Source organism: Marmota flaviventris, chromosome 14 (assembly GCF_047511675.1).
Source record: "Marmota flaviventris isolate mMarFla1 chromosome 14, mMarFla1.hap1, whole genome shotgun sequence".
Classification (NCBI taxonomy): domain Eukaryota; kingdom Metazoa; phylum Chordata; class Mammalia; order Rodentia; family Sciuridae; genus Marmota; species Marmota flaviventris.
In genome coordinates this window covers 4701504-4717181 of record NC_092511.1, presented here as the reverse complement: position 1 = coordinate 4717181, position 15678 = coordinate 4701504, and positions in this window count along the sequence as shown.

Below are 15678 nucleotides of genomic sequence, written 5' to 3'. Positions count from 1 at the left end.
GGGTAAAGCCGGAATGTGGTATAAACGAGAAGCCAAAATTAACTCTGAAGCTGGAGACTCTCACACATGTAAAAACCTAAATAGAAGCCCAGGGAGACCTTCTATGTAAGTGTGGAACAGCTGATCTCCTGGACTTCTGTGTTCAGTGGCTTCCACATGCATTCATGAGCAAGCTACAGTGATCCATTTTCTGACCAACTTATTGTGTGTAAGTAATTACCTTCCTCTGGAATGTTCTAGATAATACTCTTTTTATAAAAGAGTGAGGAAACTTCTCTGTAGTTTCTAATTCTTTTATCTTCATCAAGCACTCTTTATCTCATCTTCTCTTGAGCCCTGAAGCTATCTCAGGGAGTTTAACTTTGATTCTAAGCACAATGAGAATTCCTCACAGATCAGTGGGCGCAGGACCTAATCACATTGGCTTTTTGGAGTAGAGAGGTAAGCCTGATTCTGCAGGACTCCAAGGGGAGACATGAGGTAAAGACTTTAACTTTGCCCAAGAGAAGCCTGCATTTGGCCAAAGCTCTGGGAAGTCATCTCTGAGACACCGAGGGCCATTTTGGAGAGGATCGCTTTCCTTTGCCTGAGGTCTTGGATCATGTCTGCAGAACCTAATGATGTGATTTGGGGTTGGGTTTGTGGCCTCTGGAGGGCCTGGAGACTGAAATCAAGTTTGTGGGAGGCCAGTCAGGCTTGTGAAGATGAGCCAGGTGAGCTTCCCTGGTTGGCAGTTCTCTGTGAATGCTTTCCCTCATCTTCTCTCAAGAAGTCATGCTGCCCACAGCTCCAACCAGACAGAGACGGCAGCTCCATACTGGCAAGCCGGCGGTCTGTGCCTATGCATCCTCTCTGGGCTGACTTTACTCTGTCTCCCTTAGCTGTACAAAACAGTAACTCAAGAGTAACCGCTCTCTGTGAGTCCCCCGAGTGAGGAATCACAGCAGAGTGGACTGGGGACACCCCTAACATGCAAATGGGGCCAGCAGGTAGGGAGGTCTTACTCAGACCTGGGCCTTGACGTGGTTGAATGGTTTGCGTTGATTGTCTTCAGGGCCTTCTACCCCTAACACCTAAGGCAGCCTGGGATATTTTAGATATAAAACCAATGTTGACTGGTGCATGGTCTGCGGTCCTAGAGAAGTCTGGCCAACGGGTCAATCAGAGTAAAAGTTGGCAGTGGAGCAATAGTTGGCCATTAAACCCTTCTGGTTTCAAAATCTATCTTGGACACCAGATGATAGATTGAATCCATGCGTAGAATTAAGGAAGACTCCCTACCATGGGGGATTCTCTGCATATTTCTAAGAGGGATTTTCAGCTTATAAAGAAAGAAGTTAAATCTTCAGAAATATTAATCCCAGTGACTGCACCAGAGAGTCCTGTTCCACTTTAATTTTGAATTATTGTTGCCCATACACAGACATTGCCTCTGGTTGCTCTGAACACCTGGAACTCCATGTGCATCCTGAACATCTCACCGCTTATGAGCTCTCCTTTTGTTATCGTCCACTGAGAACAACATCTTCTTGTTCACTCAGTCTTTGGTAACTGCAAAATTGGAATCATGAAATTTGTTTGCTATTTGTCATATTGTTCTAAGGCTAAGTCTAGATGCTGGTTGTAAATTTCTTGCTCATGTATATTTTTCTCATTGTTTATTCTTTTTTCTGTAGTAGATTTAAAATACATAATTCTCCTTGATTTATTAAGTCCCAAGTTTTCAAGTCTGTGAATGTTTCAATAAAATGGATACAGCTTCATTCAAATAGGTTGGAAATCATAATCTAGAACTTTCATGTTATATTAATTAATGTTGATCAATTTTATTTATAATTATATAATATAATTGTTACCATATAATTACCTAACTATCTTACATAAAATTGTTTTACATATTCTATAAAATATTCAAGGTTTTGTAAGTGTTCCACCTCTAGTATGAGGGGACAAGACAGGTTAAGCTTTTAGAATCACCTTTGACTCATTAGCGTTACATGTATACATAATTAATGAAATTGAAAACAATAAGAAGACTGGGTAAAATTTGCTTCCACTTGCTGCGTGAGATATCCAATATTCACTGTATAATTGAGAACACCATCAACAATAATAATAATACTTAGTGTGTTTAATTTTTCATTTTAGTTAAGAAGGATAAATACAGCAGCATATGCCAAGATACCCAGTGAAATATAAAATTCTTCATGACCACCAGCCCTGTTTGCTTGCATAAGCTGAATTCTTGGTAAAGGACTAAAATCTATTTTTTGTTACTTCTGTTAAAACTCCCATTTTAGGAACTTTTATGCTTAAAAATAACTTTCCAACTTTTATCCTACTTATTCATAAACAACACTCTTGTAAGATGGTTGTTGCAAATTACATGGTGGTAAACAACCTGCCGAGGACACAAGTACTCACCTGAAGTCGCACAGCTACAGCGTGGAGAGCCCACCTCGCTCCTCCCTGAAGCCACATGGAAGACAGCCATGGGGCAGACAAGCAGCATGTAGTTCTCTGAAATATGCTGCCCCTCTTTGAAAGTAGGAGCGGGATCCAGTTGTCCAGGTAGCAAGAGGAACCCGGTCAAAGTGATACTTTAGTTCTTTTTAAATGTTGCTTTCTTAGTCTTTATACACAAAATACTGATCGCTTGTTTTCTGGCACTTCCTTACCACTAACATCATAGCAAGGAACCAAAGTCACAGTTACTGCAGCCCACTCAACCCTCACCACACAGGACTCTTTGTATTATTGCTGTTATTACTACGCAGCAGGAACCCCCATTGTACCGCACTGGAGTGCCTGTCCTGGGCAGAGCTGGGTGGACCCAGTGTCCAGGCTGCCCCTGCAGGGATCCATGCCTCAGCTGCTGCCTGTGGTAGCTCCACTGTGGCTCTGCTTACTTCTGTTTGGTCCATACCCTGCCCACAGAGGGAAGAAATCCATGTCCAGTTGGAGATGTTAGATGACGGCCACTTTTGCACTTCTCAAACGTATCGTGGGTGTCCGAGACATGTAAGATGGCAGTAAGTATAGGGGGTTGCATAGACATTTAGGGGACTGCATTAAGCAATGCAGTCTCATTTTGGTTTTCCCTGAAAGCCGTCACATTCTGTGGCTACTGAGGGGACAAATGATGTTCCGTGGAAAATCTGTATGTTTGGAATTGGAAACCCAGAGCAAAATGTGTTCCTACCTTCAAGAGGGTGCTGTTCCAATAATATTAATGACTTAAACGATACAGCAACAGAACATAAAGTGCCTTAACCTCAGATTCATACATGAGGCAGGAATGGTGCTGCCTTTACACGTGGAGTCCCCTTGAGAACTTGCCGGCTGGGCATGAGGCCACAGCTGATCTGGATGGATGAGCTCCCAGGGCTGGCTGCGTGTGCTGTTCACGTCCATCTGACACAGGCTCAGGGCATTGAAGCCTCGGTTTAGAATGTCACCTCCTGCACTTGCTCCCTGTGGGACCTGGGGCAGTCAGCGCTCAGCTTCCCACACCTCGGCGTTCCCTTCCATGAAGCAGGAGGAAAGAGCAGCGAGGCCCCACACGCTCACCCCCGGCCCGCAGCGTCCTGCATCTCTCTCCACACGGAGCTCGCTGCACAGAGGGAAGGCTCTTCTTCTTCTCTCAGTGCACCATCAGCATTTAATACAAGGTCAACATGTGGAAATCATCTCCTTTTGGGGCAAAAAATCAAAAGATCGGGTTGAACTTGGTGGTGTCAAGGAAAGGCAAAAACATAATGACAGATATCTGGGTGGAAGCGCAGGAAGCACCCTCATTTTTGGCTTTGACCTCCTTAAATGCTCCCGGAAGCCATGAAGAGTGTCGCATCTGATGCAGAGATACTGAGCTTCATTGAGCAAGTAGTGAAACTGTCTTCATTGGGCTCATTACTGTTTCTACCAATCCCACCGAGTTAATGTTGCATTTTCTAAAATCGTGTTTTCCATAGGGTAACTATGAGTCAAAGACAAAAAGAAAAAATATAAACTAATCAGCATTAAATAGTAAATACCATATCTAAATAAAGGCTTAATGGGAGCATCAAGGGCCAAGGCAGCCAGCCTTCCAGGAGGCCCTTCTGCGTAGATGCACTTACCATTCCTCTCTGGGTGCCACTAAGTTTGTTCAGCAGACATGGGAAGAAGATGACTGGTATTATACGGGGTGGGTCTGTGCTCCCTGGAAGGCCATAGATCGACACCATGTGCATTTCCCGGACAGCAGCCCCTTCTGCCTCTCCAGGCCTTTACCAGCGGGCTCAGCTGTGTGGGCCCGGTGGCCTGGGCCGGCAGCGCTGCCCTCCCTTGGGGATCATAGGCTCCCTCACACATGAGCCCCTGTCATTAGTTTCAATGGGAGCAGTGTGGTTCTGGGGCGATTTAGGCTTTAAACAATTCCACTCTGGAGACCCTGGCAGCTTTGCTCTGCCCTCCTGATGGTGCAGTTTCCGTGATTCTGGCCACTAGGGCCTCCCTCGTTTCTCAAAGCCACACACCAAACCAAGCTAATCAACTTGGCTGAACGGAATCCTTTAATGAAGTTTTCCCAAATGCAAAACGGACGTGGGGTAGCAGCCTTTCCTGGGCACCTCATGTGTGCAGGGGCTGCTTTACAGACATGTCTCCAGGTCTCAGCAGCTGCCTGCACAGAAGGAACCATCCACGAAGGGCAGTTAAGGGTGGAGTGAGGAGAGCAAGCCTCAGCAAGACTGTCCAGGCATCTCATAGTGCTTTCTGTTCCCCTGTGTGCTTTAGAGAAAGACACAGAATCTCAGTAGGTCTCTATAAGTGGGAATCAGATTATCTAGTTTTGAGGTGGTTAAGAGGATTCACCTAACAGACTGCCTCCCATATGGAAAGAACTCAATCAATTCTATCATTGTCCTCCTTGTGCAAATTAGGCATTCAGAGAGGTAAAAAAAATCATTGTGTTTCTTTCCCTAGATGAAGAATAACATCTCTATCTCATATTAGACAAAGGCACCAAAAACATACATTGGAGAAAAGATAGCCTCTTCAACAAATGGTGTTGGGAGAACTAGAAATCCATATGCAGCAAAATTAAAATAAACCCCTATCTCTCACCATGCACAAAACTCAACTCAAAGTGGATCAAAGACCTAGGAATTAAACCAGAGACCCTGCACCTAATAGAAGAAAAAGTAGGCCTTAATCTTCATCATGTGGGATTAGGCCCTGACTTCCTTAACAAGATTCCTACAGCATAAGAAATAAAATCAAGAATTAATAAATGGGATGGACTCAAAATAGAAAACTTCTTCTCAGCAAAAGAAGCAGTCAATGAGATAAAGAGAGAGCCTACCTTTTGGGAGCAAATTTTTGCTATATGCAGGTCAGATAGAGCACTAATCTCCAGTTTTTAAATAAAGAACTCAAAAAACTTAACACCAAAAAAACCCCAACAACCCAATCAATAAATGAGTTGAGGGGATAAAAAGACTTCTCAGAAAAAGATATACATTTGTTCAACAAATATATGAAAAATGTTCAACATCTCTAGTAATTAGAGAAATGCAAATCAAAACTACTCTAATATTTTATCTCACACCAGTCAGAGTGGCAGCTATCAAGAATACAGACAAAATAAATGTTGGTGAGGATGTGTGGAAAAGACACACTCATGTTGCTAGTGGGCCTGCAAATTGGTGCAACCAATCTGGAAAGCAGTATGGGGATTCTTTAGAAAACTTGGAATGGAACCACCATTTGACTCAGCTATCCCACTTCTCAGTCTAGACCCAAAGGACTTAAAATCAGCATACTACAGTAAGGCAGTCATCTCAATGTTTATAGCAGCTCAATTCACAATAGCTAAACTGTGAAAGCAACCTAGATGCCCTCAAGAGATGAATAGATAAAGAAACTATGGTATTTATACACAATAGAATATTACTCAGCATTAAAAGAATAAAATTATGGCAATTGCAGGTAAATGGATGGAATTGAAGAATATCATGCTAAGTGAAGTAAGGCAATCCAAAAAAACCAAAGGCCAAATGTTCTCCCGGATATGTGGATACTGATCCATAATGGTGACCGGAGGGGAGGGGGCATGGGAAAAATGGAAGAACTTTGGGCAAAGGGGAAGGAGAGGTGGGAAGAGGTGCATAGGGGCAGGAAAGATGGTAGAATTAGGTGGACCTCGTTACCCTAGGTACATATATGACTTCACATATGGTGAGATACTACATCATGAACAACCAGAGAAATGAAAATTTGTGCTGCAGTTGTATACAGGGAGTCAAAATGCATTCTGTTGTCATACACCTAATTTAAATTAATTAATTAATTAATTACAAAAAGGAATAAAATCTCTTCTAGACATTGAATAAAGTCATGTAACTATTCAGTCTTAAGCCTAATCAAAGGCTCCTTCCTGGAGATTACCATTCCTATTTATAAAGTCTGTCTTAATAACAGACTTTTAGCATCCTCCTAAAGATCCATATTGGATGCTGACCGCACCCAGGTTGACTCTGACTCTGTTCTGACCTTGAGGAAGTGAAGTGAAGGTTGAAGATCCTGCAGAGGTTGAGGCTGGGGTGGTCATTCACTCATCCTCCAGATGAAGCTGAAAGGGTCATGAAGACCTTGGACAAAATCATCTCAGTGCCAGAAATGAGTCTTTCATGAAGCTCAATAAGTATTTATAGTTCTGCTGGCTCCTTTATGGAACTGTCACCCCAGGGGACAGTGGCAGAGTCTCCCAGCCTCAGGGTCTGCCCTCACTTTTGCTGGAGGAAATTCTATGTGGAGTGTCAGTCCCACATAGAACTTTCACTCAGAGTCCTGAGGTTGGGCTCCCATGATAACCAAGAAGGTCAAGAATCAAGACACGCAGCAAGCTAAGCTCTGTGGGACATCCAGTGGCAGGCTGGGTTCTTGAAATCTGACACCAAGATAAGGGTCTAGTGTGAAGGAGGTTTCTTAGTGTGGAAGGAAGGGGAGGAATCCGGGGTACAGAGGGAGAATCCAGCTCCCATGCAGACTCAAGCAGCCTTGTTAATTTATTGGCTGCTTGGGGAGCTCAAGTGCCCTGCAGAAGGTGTTGGAGCTGGGCAGAGGTGGCCGGGGTTTCATGACTCTCCCTGTTCCTCCTCCTGAGCACAGGTCAGTCATGTATGTGCAACTACCCAGAAGAGGCATGAACTTGGGGCCAGCTCTCTGCAGCCCAGGTGATCCCTGAAGGTGCTGCTCACCAAGGCAGCCAGCCCCGGGGCAGAGAGCTCATCCTACACTGAAGGGCAAGCTAGGTGGCATTCACCCTTCGGCCAAATTCCATAAACATTAAAATGACCCAGTCACTTTTCCTGTAACAACTGTCATCCTCAGAGCCCACATAAAAACAACACAATCAAAGGAATTTCCCCAGGTTTTTGCTTTTCAATGACCTAGGGCTATGAGAGGACACACGGATGGGGGTAGATGGAGGACAGAGGAAAAGGGAGAATGAAGAATGGAGGGTAGGACAGGAATAGCATTTATTAAGCACCTATTGTGTCCGGCACCATGATAGGTGGTATATAGCCTTGATTTCGTTTACTTGAACCAGCCACTCCTTAGAAAACACGATACACTTAGCTGCCCTTGGCAGATAAAGCAGCTGGGGCCCAGTAAGTGAAACAGCAAGCTCAGAAAGTGCTTTATCTCAAGTCCCTTTAAAGTCCACCTGTATGTCTAGAGCTGCAGTCCCTCCAGCACAGTGCCCATGCACTGGGGCAGGGAGGAGTGGCAGTCCCTCCGCCGGCTCCCAGGCTCCTGCTTGCCTGCATCCTGCCCTGCTGCCACCAACTGCCATGACTGCTCCATCTTTAAAAGCCTTCCAAGCTCAGCCAATGCCTTACCTTTGCTCCCTCATCCCTTATTTCTTGCCTACAAGCAGGTTATTCCCCAGCTTCTGACTTATGAAAAACACGCCACACACATTTATGCAACACATCCTCCTGCTCTGGCCCCAGACTCTCAGCCGTGCAGCAGCCATGGCTACCCCTGCCCGCTTGCTCCTCACCTGCAATAAACATGCCCTGCTGTAGATGGGGTTAGAAGAGGCCCTTTGGAAAGTCATGTGGGGACAGCCTGGAGAGCTTTTCCAGCATCATGCTTCTACTAAACAGTACACACAAGCTTCTAACAATGACTGCTGGGTTTATGTATCATCTCAATCCACATGAACTCCTCCTAGAGACAGATTTTCCCTTTTGTTTCAGAAACTTAAAGAGAGTAAGTAATGTGCCCATGGACCACACAGTTAGAAGTGGTGACACCAGGCTTCAAATCTGATACCTTTCAACTCAAAACCTTAGCTTTCAACTCTACTGAGTCAAAGTGCACACAGAAACTGACCCCACCATCCTATTGTCTTAGCTTGGAGACCATTTTATGCAAGGCGGTCCATGTGGCTGGGGAGGTATGGTCTGCCTTATTCCCTCTTCTAGGTCAAATAAGGAAATGTATTTGAAATCCCTTTGCATGCAAGCTGTAAGGTACTCTATAGTTTTGTAGAAAGGTATACATGTTTATACACATAAATATGAACATAGCACCCAAATTCACAGATGTGTTCTCTATTAAATATCTGGCGCATGTTGAATGTACTGGGGTGTCTATCTTGATCTAGATGCCTGTTCACAGATTATTAGGGTGTCCTGTCAACATTTCATGCAAATAGATACCCAGGTGCATGCACTACACATCCCTCTTGCATTCCCTCTGGACTTGTTGGAGGGCTAAGGCTGAGGCTGCCTCTGCCTCCTGTGGTGTCTCAGGGCAGCCTCTGCACAGAACTGAGTGTGGGTTGCAATTTATTTTCTAAGTGAGAAAATGGCAAAATGAATGGAAGAACTATAAAAGCAACTGTTTGACCAGGATTCCAAAATGAAAATGTGGGCAGAAGATGGAGAGAGTGACAGGAAAGGTGATTTAAGGAATGTTGGGAGAGAAGAAAAGAAAAGAAGAAGATAAAAAGTGAAACAATTATGCAATACTTGCCTCCTAGACCCCATGCCCCTAGCTGATACAGGTTCATGCACCCATCCTGTCAAATACATATGCTAGCAGAAATGAGATCCAGAGCAAGAAGGTGTTAGGAGTCCACTTCTGCAACTGATGTTGCCAGATCACCTACAGTTTTGCTCAAACCAGGTCCAAAGGCTTGAAGCACATGGTTTGTTTGTATGCACCTATTATTATTCCCCTCCTTGTTCTAAATTTCATGTCAGAGAGTGCAATGGCAGTTCTTTGGTTTTTTGCAGCTGCATTTCTGTGAGATGCATGATTAAAAATCTCACAGTCTGCTTATCAAACCTTAATCAGCTACCATGCTGGGCTGGTACGGGAGCTTGGAAAATCAGCCTCCTTTATGGGGAAGGAAGGGGTGGAAATGAGACAGGACATTTTCCAGGGCCCAAACAGGAGAGAGAACACAGCTTACTTTGGTTTGTCTTCAAACTGAGAAAGAGCATCTCCTGTCTGCAAAATTTCAGTCACAATCTCTAATCAATTAGCTAACTAGCTCCCCCTCTTGAAACTTTCCTTTCAGATAAGTACTACAGAACATTACAAAGCAATGGTGTAAAGTCAGACCAGTCTTAGTATATGGCAGTTTTAAAAATTACTTATGTCTGAAAAAAACATGGAAGTGTTAAAATCCATCTAAATGCAAGATCTATAGCTGTGTATGATTTTAAAAAGACATAGTTTTCATGTTATTTTTTTCCTACTTAAAGATGTTTTGATACAGCTTTTAAAAGAAAAAATAAATTGTAGATATTTACCCATAGAATTTGCTAAAAGCTACTATGGCTAAAAGTGATAAGTATAGGAGATAATGACAGAAGTCACTAAAAACTGTTCTACTGCCAGAAGCACAGACTTCTTAAAAATAATGCCTTGCTGCACTATTTATTTTACATTTTTTACAATGCATTATTTATTTTGCATTATATTTTAATTTTTTTTTTGATCCAGATATTTGCTCCTTTTTTCTTACATCAACAAGAAAAGTTTGCCTGTCTCTACAACTCAGGAATAAAATGATTATGTGGTATTTATGTAAAATTCAGAGTAAGCAATGGACCAGCATGTGGCGTATTCTTTCAGGGGACAAGAGGACCAGCCAGAGATAGGCTGCAAAGTAACCCATGCTGGGATGTACCATGAGGCCTTAAAATCTCTTCCAGCTGCTTCCAAGGGTGCATATTTGAGTCATGCAGAGCACGTATATCATCCTTTTTTAAAATTATTTGTTGTAATTCATTATACAGGACAGCAGAATGCATTTGACTCATTGTACACAATGGAATACAACTTCTCATTCTCGGCTTGCACGTGAGGCAGAGTCGCACCTTTGGTGCAGTCATACATGTACATAGGGTAGTGATGTCCATCTCATTCACTGGGTCTCCGTCTTCAGAGTCTGATTTCACTGCTCTGGGTTTGACCTGATGCTAGTGGGTTCTGCAGGTGAGTCCCTGTGCAGCCACAGCCGAGATCCCTGCTTTGGGCTACCTGGACTGCATGAGCAGGCAGTGAAGGCCACCATCTGGTTCTCCTCCTTCGTTCGTCCTGCTTTTCCTCCAGCGTCTCCTCCTTGGCCTCAGAGCTGCATCACCGCTGGGGAAGCTAATGTGGCCGCTCTGGGCCTGCTCAGCCAGTCCACGCTGCCTGTCAGCAGCTGGACCCTTTGCTGGTGAGCGTTTGGGCTCAGGCCCTGTAGCCGAGGACCATGTCTGACGCAGCGACAACAGACTCCATTTTCTCCCAGTTCTAGAGGTGGGAATCCAAGCTCCAGGTGCAGGCAGGCACCTCTGAGGCCTCTCTCCTTGGCTAGTGGTGCCTGTCTTGTGTCTTCCCCTGGCCTCCCCTCTGTGGCTCTGTGTCCACATCTCGTCTTCTAAGGTCGTGCTGGGTTCAGTGGACCCTGATGAGCTCATTTTACGTTGTGTATCTCCTTAAAGGCCCTGTTGGCAGATATCATCACTTTTTGTAGGACTTGTTGGGGGGAACATTACCTTATAAATTTGGGGACTGCAATCAGTCCTTTGCAGTGAGCAGAAAGGGCTCTGCACTGGCAACATGCTAATTGTCTGTCCTCACTGTCCCAGCTCATGCCAAAATGTCAGAAAGACCAAAATGCCCAACCCGCTCTGGACTGCCTCCCAGGCTCACCTTATAGTCAGATTATCAGAGTTGCAGGTAAGGAGGGTCCTTCCCTGGCGACCCCCTTGTCTGTGGCTACATCAAGTGAGGATAATTAGCCTGGGGAATGTCCTGGAGAACATGTCTTCCACTGGGGGACTCTTCAAGATGCCCAAGTGCCTTCTTCCAGGACCTGGGGAAGTGGGGGACCCAGTGCTCTGGCCCTGGCAGGCTGAGTAGGGGGCTGTTTCTTCTGTTGCTGGTGCAGTGGGCAGCTCAGCACCTACCCCCAGGCCAAGCCACCCAGCTGACCACAATCAGATGCCATGGACTATTGGTAAGGAACAAGGGTGTGTGTTCCCTTCTTGGATGGGAGATTAACTGTTACTTTCTTTCTGTCTGTTTTTTAAGATTTTTAATTTTTTTTATTCCCTAAATTTGATTCTCAAAAACTCCTTGGCAGGTTTGGTTCTCCGTGCCAGCTCTTTCCATCCCCATACCTTAAAGTGGATGTGCTCCCATTCTTTTTGCTAGAAGGGAAGGGAGATGCAATTCTGGGTTTTCCAAGCAGGCACCTCGACTCCTGCTGCATTCTCTGATTTTTCACCCATACTCCCTTCAACCTGCCAAGCTGGGGGAAGGAATTTGGATTTATTTAATGTTATGTTGTGTTCTAGGTATTTTTATCTGTGTTGATTGAATCATCTAATTAATTAGTACTTCAGAATATCTGTGGTTTCAAGTTCTCTTCTTTGACTTCACCTACATTTATAAAAATTAAGCATAGTATCAAGACTAAAATAGTCATGACAATAATAATGAATAGAGCATTATTTTGAACTCCCTAACAGCAGATACAGCAACATAAGTATTTTCCCAAGTAAAATGCCAGCCATTCATCAAATCAGTTGTAGTGATTTTACATCACAGGCCTGTGAGTTTTATACCTATTCATAAAATATTTGTCTCAAAAGCACACAGTGGAATACATTTTTGCAAACTGCTGCACAGGGAAGCAGCTCTCAAATTGTTTTATTTGCTATAAAAACTTGTTTGTTAATTGGAAATTGTGTTGACATGTGTTACCTTTGATCACCACACCAAGTGTAGTTGGAGAAGGGGGGTATAATTAGGTATTCGGGTAAAAGAACAGCAAAAAATTCAAACCGCCTTCAGTGTGTACCTTAAAATTTACTTTAAAGATATAATATGGTGGGGAATTTCCATTTTATTGAAATTGGAAACTGTTTATGGATAACTCAGATAAAAATTCCTCAAAAAGATCAGGATCTGACTGATTACATGAAGAACCCATATGACTCCTTAAGCAAAGACTTCAGAGGCATGCACAGGGACTCTGTGGGAAGAGAGTAAATGTATACTTACCAAACACATCCTAAGTTCCCCAAACCTGCATACAGGAAGCAATGTGCTAGACTGAGGGAGGTGGGGAATGGAAGCAGGGAGACACTGACTTCTATTGAGGAAGCACTAAGCCCAGTCACAACACCAGGATGCACACATGCACGCATAAACACACACACACACACACACACACACACCCCTAAAACACAAGTTATGGTTATATGTGCATTTAGCTGCAGTTACTTTCCCCATGCACACACACACCTACTTCTATTTTTTTCTTTTCTTTCCTCTCTCTCTCTCTCTCTCTCTCTTCCTGTGGGGATTAAACCCAGGACCTTGCACATGCAAAGCCAGGACTCTACCACTGGTATAAGCTGCCATTTTTTCTGCCTTAAAACTGCTGGCTGAAGAGGTCTTCTAGGAAGTCTTTCCAGTGGTAATTCCGCATACACCTGATGGCAGCTCTTCCACTGGAACTTCATTAATCCCCTGGGCCTTCCTTCCAAGAATTTTATCCTGGAATATCCATGGCCGTACTTGTGTTAATCCACCAAAGAACATCTGTAAGGAGTCTCAGCCTCACCTGAACTTTCAAGTGAAGCTCTAAGATGGGAAGGGATTTAGCTCCATCATGAGAGCCCCTCTTGGGGTCCAGAACTGCCCAAACTCTAAGACTGTGATGCCTCAAGGATTGAGATGAAGACATTCCTCCAGCAGCCTCTGATGGCATCCCCAGTGGGCAATCCCTAGAGGCAGCAGCTCTGTTTCTGGGTGGCACTAGCTCAACAGGGCTGGGAAGATGATGCCTGGGGCTGAGAGGGTCTCGGGGTCCTATAGAGACAGGGGGCCTCATGGGATAGAAGCTAGCTACGTTTGTTCAAGGAGTTGGGAAAGAAAAGGTGTGTTAAGGAGTTGAAGATTCACTTGAGTGGGATAGAAGTCATGGGAGATGAGTTTTTGGAAGTTTTACAGGGACAAATGGAACATGAAGTTGAAGAAAACTCCCTATTAAGGTTGCTACCTATTAAGGTTAACATGGGTTAAACTGTGTAAAACATTTAGAGCAGTGCCTGGGGTCAGTGGACACACCCCAAGTATTTACCAGTCTAGTCTTCTGTTATTATCATATTGTCACATGTGTTTTTGGTTTGAGGGGACTGGGGTGCAACGAAGGTTTAGGGAACTCTGGGAGCAGAACATTTCCCAGAGCATCTACCTAACTACTGTTTTCCTGGTTCCATAAACCTTGGAGAGCCAGTTCTGGCTCTGACTCCTCCTGGCATTATACCCCAGCAGAACCACACAGTGCAGGGAGACCTGGGGCTGCTCAGGATAGAAATTCTCACTGAACGAAAAGAGAGTCAGCATGTTACCAGAATTAAATTGGATTCGTAATATGTATATGAAATCTAGTTGATTAATCAGGAATGTCACCAATTTAGATGTAAAAACTAGTAGGTTACTTAGTATGCAGAAAGACCAATAAAATTATTGACTATAGATTTTCATGCTGAAAATAATATGAAGATATATACTGGAAAACATATGGGAAAAAATTTTACTCTGATAAAATGTAAAAGCCTAAAATAATTCCATTAGCAGTTAAAAGTGGTAAGTTGCTGGCATCCATTTGGACTTCTGATACTCAAAACACTTATTTCCAGGAATAAGGAGGACAGTTGGAAAAACAGCCCCACTCAGGACGAGCCTGCGGCTTCATTTCCATGAGCAGCACTTGGGTTTTGAGAGAGGGCTTGAACATAAGATCATGGATCATGGCTAATCAGACATTCAACACAGAGAAGAGAGGCAGGGTGCTGCATGGGTTAGCTTTGGAATGTACCTTTACCTGGTCTTTCTTATTCTCTCTTGATATTTTGGAAGACATTGTTCAAATCTTACTGTTTCCTAAGGGAAATATCTTGTTAATCTATACCTTATTTTAAATGTTAGTTAAATTGCCCTGAAAGGTTTTTAAATACTATGGAAAATTAGAAGAAAGCCTTTGAGTGTATTTTTAAAAGGAGAGGAAAAGTCCCAATCTTTGCATTTAACACAATCACATGCATTTTGGGATCTGAATGGAAAGTAAGTCGGAATAAGAGCGTGAAGAGAGAGAGAGAGAGATCTTTTCTCCAATTTTTGGGGAACTTCTCTCCAAATTTTTGTCTGAAGAAATAATTTTAAGTTGTGATATTTATTATGTGTATACTCTTTTTTAGTTTCTTATGCTGAAATAATGACACAATTTTAAGTAATTTGAAATAGCTATGAAAAGAGCAGAGAGCCTCCTGCCCCCTCCGCTAGCTCCCCCCATGGAAGCTACTGTGGAGAGCAGTGACCAAAGGCACCTCTGTGTGTGCCTGTGTCTACTGTAGTTGCTGTTGTGTCTCCTTTCCACACGAGTCCTTGATGTCCTATAGGTCCACACTGTGTTCATAATTACCAGGCTTCTCAGAATTAAATCTATATGATCCTGACAGAACAAAAAATAAAATTAACAAAATACCCTACCAGTGAACTTTCAGTCTTCTGCACATATGGTCATCAATATAATGAGTTTCCATCCACCTAAAAGTTGACTTTAATTTATTGTCGCATTTCAAGTTAGGTCCTGGACTTCCTCTGACCTAACCTTAATGCCCTTGACCCCAGTGAGCAGTATGTTCTAGGAGAGGAGTGACTCTCTTGGGTTCTTCTTCCCCACTTGATCTGATATCTTTAGAGGGCACTCTTTCTGGTATGTCTATCTTATTCAAATCTAATGTTAGTAGATGTTTGTTGAATTAAATCATTATTAAATAAATAGAAATTATAGGCTGTTAAATTTTCAGCAGAGCAAAAATTCCAGATTTACCATTTTCGTTGACCCTACGCATGGAGTGAACTAGAAATAGCACACACACTTTCAGATGGACAGAGGAAAGATGGATTCGGCCATGTGGTCCTGGGAATCCTACTCTCTGCCTGAACATTGGTAGACCCATGGTGCTCAGCTTAGAGTGTGCCTGTATTGAGGTGAGGTACCATTAGAAAGACCTAGAAATGAATTCTTGCTTTTTGGCAGAGCCTAGACTGGTCATTCATCTGCATACTTGTTTGGCATTTACTGAGAGCCTTGCAGGCCATGGA